The sequence below is a fragment of the Miscanthus floridulus genome, chromosome 4 (assembly GCF_019320115.1).
Source record: "Miscanthus floridulus cultivar M001 chromosome 4, ASM1932011v1, whole genome shotgun sequence".
NCBI classification, from domain to species: Eukaryota; Viridiplantae; Streptophyta; class Magnoliopsida; order Poales; family Poaceae; genus Miscanthus; species Miscanthus floridulus.
In genome coordinates, this window is record NC_089583.1 from 87,415,348 (window position 1) to 87,421,347 (window position 6,000).

A 6,000-nucleotide genomic window follows, 5' to 3' on the forward strand; every position below is an offset into this window, starting at 1 on the left:
ATATGAGACACGAACAGAGTTTAAGGACCGGAATGACACACTTTCTGAGTTTGAAGACCAGAATAACATACCCCCACAAGTTCAAGGACCGACCATGCACTTTACTCGTTAAATATCAAGTTTTGTTTCCGCAAAAAAATCAAGTTTTGTAACTTACATCGAGGATGCACAAAAATCTATAGTTCTAAGATTTGATTGAAGTGAATATAAGAATTTAGTTGTTTGTTTGTCGAGGATTGATATGTCCAATGATGAATATGATAGAAGATCTTTCTCGACAGCCCTCGTAAAAAATTGCTGAGATACATTTATCTAGACTTTTTTTTCTCGAATATGCAAAACATTTGCGTATCATTGTAATTAAGAAGAAGAGTTTAACCGTATAAACGACACGCTTTTGATGAGCGCGCTAGGTGGTCTTATAGTTAGGACTGGACCTACCTAACAGACTATTTCAAAGTTCGATATTACATAAATGGTAAACAACCGAACTAACAGCACCGTAATAACCTACAGAGATGGGTGTCTCTGTTGCTGGCTGCGCGACCCTACTCCACCATCCGAGAAGAGCGTTCTTCTACCAGTGTCGGGGGGCCAAATACTGGGGTACCCAAAGAGGAAGAGCTAATAACCATCAAACGTTGATGCTTTCGAACAAATAAAAGTGCGACTACACCTCTTGCCTGAACGACCGAGGGTTAACTCCATCTCGTCCGATCCCCAAAGGTTGGCTCCGCCTCACCCGACCTAATGGGAATGGGGTCCTGATCTTCTGTCAGGTAGAGGTAACTATCGTTGTGGCGAAGAATGACACATCGATCTGGCTTCAGATCGAAAGATCGAACCCTGCAATCTTAGCACCACAACTCCTCTGGTTATCAACCGAGACACGAATCCGGTTGACCTCGCCAAAAAGGCTAATCCCTGCCTGCACAACAAAGAACACAAGCAAGAACAAGAAAAAAGCAACCAAATTACAGATGAATGATTAATCTCACGAAGTTGGGGTCTCACAAACCGATGAACGGCGAAACTGTTTATGACAGATTAATCTAAGCAAAACTCAAAATCTAATGATGGCGGCGGCGTATGATTATAAAGGTCTTAGGGTCATCGCCTACCCTAGACACGCCCCCTAATGGGCCCAAACACGATACACGGTCCATCGGACCAAAAGACGGTGTCGCAGCACCCTGGCAGATTTTGGACGCTAACTTATTTCGATGATTCCTATTGATTCTGGAGGCCTTTTGACATGAGACCACTTGTATTGGCTTCCTTATCAAATTACCTTTCCAACCATATGTGGATCATCGAAAACAGAGTCTGGATATATCCTGGGTGATCAGTTTAAGTTAGACTGGTCCTGGAGGTCAAGGCAGACTCGAAATCATGTTGTACAGGGCCCTTCGATTTCTGTTGAACGTCCTTGCTGGTCATCAATGCCTCCACCTCTTCCTCTAAGTCCCTTATGACCATCTTTAATGTTCCTAAGCAAGATAACATCATTAGGTAGTAGTCTATTCTTAAAAGTATGAAAAGGATCACTTAAGAATAAGCCCACCTCTAAATTGAGTTGATGCATTCGAGCTTGGGTCATTGGACCTTGCATGACGGTTGGAGGATCAGCGGGTACATCCGAATGAGTGATGTCCTCATCATCCTCTCCCTCTTGAAACTAAGTCATCCTCGACTCAAGCTTATCTTCTTCTCTCAAATAAGGCTTCAAATCTACAATGTTGAAGGTGGGACTAACCCCGAACTCGGGTGGCAACTCAAATTTGTAGGCATTATTATTTATTTTCTTAATTATCTTATAAGGATCAGCTGCTCTTGGCATTAATTTAGACTTACATAGCTCAGGAAATCTATCTTTTCTCAAATGTAACCAAACCAAATCACCCGGTTCAAGTTTAATTTCTTTTCTACCTTTACTACCAGCAATTCAATACTTTTCATTCGTTCTTTCAATATTTGCTTTAGTTGTTTCGTGCAACTTATGAATGAATTTAGCACGCTCTCTAGCATCACTATGTGTTCTCTCAGTGGTAGGTAAAGTCAAAAGATCAATAGGAGCGCGAGGGTTAAAACCATACACTACCTGAAAAGGACTTACCTTGGTGGTGGAATATTCTGCCCTATTATATGCAAACTCTACATGCGGCAAACACTCTTCCCACATCTTCAAATTATGCTTCAAAATGGCTCTCAACATGGTGGATAATGTTCGATTCACTACCTCAGTTTGCCCATCAGTTTATGGATGACATGTTGTAGAAAACAACAGCTTGGTCCCCAATTTATTCCACAAAGTGCGCAAAAAATTACTCAAGAATTTTGCATCACGATCTAAAACAATAGTAGAAGGCATACCATGCAAGCGAACGATTTCTTGAAAGAAAAGGTCAGCAATATGAACAGCATCGTCGCTCTTATGACAAGCAATAAAATGTGTTATCTTAGAAAGATGATCAACCACCACAAAAATACTATCCCTCCCCCTCTTAGTCCTTGGCAGACCTAACATAAAATCTATAGATATATCAGCCCAAGGAGTAGAAGGAGCAGGAAGAGGCATATACAAACCATATGGGTTCAACCGTGACTTAAGCTTTTTGACATGTGGTGCACCGAGCCATGTACCGTTCTACATCTCGTCTCATCCTAGGCCAAAAGAAATGTATGGACAACACCTCCTCTGTCTTCTTGGCTCCAAAATATCCCATCAATCCACCTCCATGTGCCTCCTACAACAACAAAAGACGAACGGAGCCAACTAGAATGCATAGGCGGTTAGCTCTAAACAAAAACCCATCATTGATCATAAACTTATTCCATGTGCGTCCTTCTCTACAATTTAGCAACACGTCCTGAAAATCAGGATCAAGCGCATATTGTTCTTTTACTGATTCAAGCCCAAAAATCCGACAATCAAGTTGGGACAGCAATGTATATCGTCTAGACAAAGCATCAACAATCACATTATCCTTCTCTTTCTTGTGTTTAATAATATAAGGAAAAGATTCAATAAATTCAACCCATTTAGCATGCCTACGATTCAAATTATGTTGAGAGCGAAGATACTTAAGTGATTCATGATCAGAATGAATAACAAATTCTTTAGGCCACAAATAATGATGCCACGTCTCTAAAGAATGGACAAGTGCATACAATTCCTTATCATATGTGGAATAATTTTAAATAGGACCATACAATTTTTCACTAAAGTAAGCAATGGGTTTACCATCTTGCATCAAAACACCCCAATGCTAACTCCACTAACATCACATTCTAGCTCAAAAGTCTTACCAAAATTTGGAAGTTGTAGCAATGGTGCGTGTGTGAGCTTGTCCTTCAAAGTGTCAAAGGACTCCTTATGTACCTTTTCCCAATGAAACACCACCCCTTTCTTTGTCAACACATGCAACGATGCAGCAATGGTGCTGAAATCTTTGACGAACCGGCTTTAGAATCCTGCAAGACCAAAAAACTCCTCACCTATGTGATGGTTTGGGGGACCGGCCAGCTCTTTATGGCTTCAATTTTCATCTCGTCCACCTCAATTCCCTGTGGAGTTACAACATAGCCAAGAAAAGAATCTCGATCCGTGCAAAAGATGCACTTCTCAAGGTTACCAAATAAACGTGCATCACGTAAAGCATTAAAAACAACACGTAAGTGATCCATATGTTCATCAAAAGACTTATTGTAAATCAATATATCATCAAAGTAAATTACCACAAAACGACCAATAAAAGCTCTTAAAACCTTATTCATTAATCGCATGAAAGTGCTAGGTGCATTTGTCAAATCAAAAGGCATTACTAACCACTCATACAACCCGAATTTGGTTTTAAACGTAGTTTTCCATTCATCTCCAAGTTTCATTCTAATTTGATGGTAGCCACTTCGTAAGTCAATCTTGGTGAAAATTATAGAACCACACAACTCATCAAGCATGTCGTCTAGCCTTGGAATAGGATGACGATACCAAATAGTAATATTATTGATAGCTCTACAGTCAACACACATACGCCAAGTTTCATCTTTCTTAGGAACCAAAAGTATAGGAATGGCACAAGGACTAAGGCTTTCACATACATATCCGTGGTCCAAAAGGTCTTGAACTTGTCACTAAATTTCCTTAGTCTCCTCGGGATTGGTTCGATAGACAACACGGTTGGGCTAGGTTGCTCCTAGAATCAAATCAATTTGATGCTCTATCCCTCTCATAGGTGGCAGCCCCGGAGGTATCTCAGCTAGAAAAATATCCTCATACTCTTGCAAAAGGTTAGTGATAGCAGGAGGCACCGAGCTAACAATATCATCAAGCAAAAACATAGCTCGCTTGCATACCAAGGCATAGTAAATATCATCATCAGAAATTTTAGCAAAGTCACATTTTGTTGCAAGCATAACACCACCCTTCAATTTAATCCCCTCAGCCTTAGAAATAGATGTAGACTTATCCTTTTTAGGTGGATGTCGAGTTCATGAACCCGGGGTCCCTCGGGGACCGACTTCCACGCCAAGGCTTGGCCCAGGAGTCTAAAAACAATAGGCTGGAAGGATGGCCCAGTTGCTGTCTGGAAGGTCTAGACCGAAAGGAGCGGCGCCCACCCATCGACTCCTTGGGCCCACCACTCCGATCGGAGCACTCGCTTTGGCCTCCAGCCGCCTCAGGACTCCCTCTCCAATCGGAAGGCCTGGCCTAAAGTGCTACTTCTAACTCTGACCCCATGTCCCTCCGACTAGGGCTCATAGGAACCCTGCTCACCGCTCTTCTCCGACCAGCGCACTTAGAGCCGACTGGAGCCATCCGACCAGGGACGCCCATTTAGTAGGAACCAAAAGACGTGCGGAGAAAGGCAAGGCTCATAAGTCAAAACCACTGTACCAAGGACCATACCCTGCATGGAATAGTACTCTGTAACCACCCTGACACAAATAGTATTATAGGCGCCGACATCTCCCTCTCAGTATTGTAGAGGCCGCTAAAACTCCCATATAGTAAGGCCCTCCGCGTGTCTCTAGACATCGATAGCGGTATAGGCACCAGGATTTACCATACCGGGTGAACATAGCAAGACTCCTTACATGACTCTAGGCATCAAATAGTATTTGTAGGTACCAATGTCCACCATCCCTAAAAAAGGTAGCACGACCTCCCATGTGCATCTGACATTCTATAGTGACAGCAACAGTGTTGTAGGCGCCTACCACTATCTTGTACCCGCCGGTGTGGGCAACAAGGCTTGGTAGGCGTGGGAAACAAGGCTCGGCAACATACGTACCCTCACTCTCTCACTTGTAAAGCCATCCCCTTCATCTATAAAAGGGGGTGCGCTTCCTCCAACAAAAAAGACCGATTCCAGTGGGCCAGAGTTCCTTAAATCGATAGCTCACAACCACAGAACCACTAGGTTCAGAACTCAAGCATCCATTTGAACACTTAGCTCATAACGAAGTTCCTGTCACTCTCGGCCCTTCCAACTAGAGCCAATCGGACCTCTTGCACACCCCATCTTTCTCCTTCTCGTTTGTAACCCCACTGCAAACTTTGAGCACCTGGGCTCAGGAATAAAGTCACCGATCGACCCCGACTGGATGTAGGGCATGTTGCCTGAACCAGTACAAATCCTATGTCATTGAGTGCTAGGCCACCTCCGATCACAACGTACAACAAAACTACAAATATTCACTAGTTGGTCACATTCTGCACCGATAGTTGGCGATGTCTGTGGGGAGGATGTTTTATGTTCAATACTTTTTGGTCATCGGATGACCCACTTTTTCGCCACCCTTGCTGTGGCGGACTCGGGCGATACGATTCGCTTTGGCTCGCTGGAGTTTCCTGCACTCTCACTCGCTGGGATGCGGGTTCCACCTGTCTTCGAGCCATCCCAGGCCTTCCTCTTCGGAAGCCTAAACTTCATCGCCGACCGGCTCAGCATGCTACACCTCCGTGAGGAGGTTCGTGACCTAGCACCCATCGGAGGG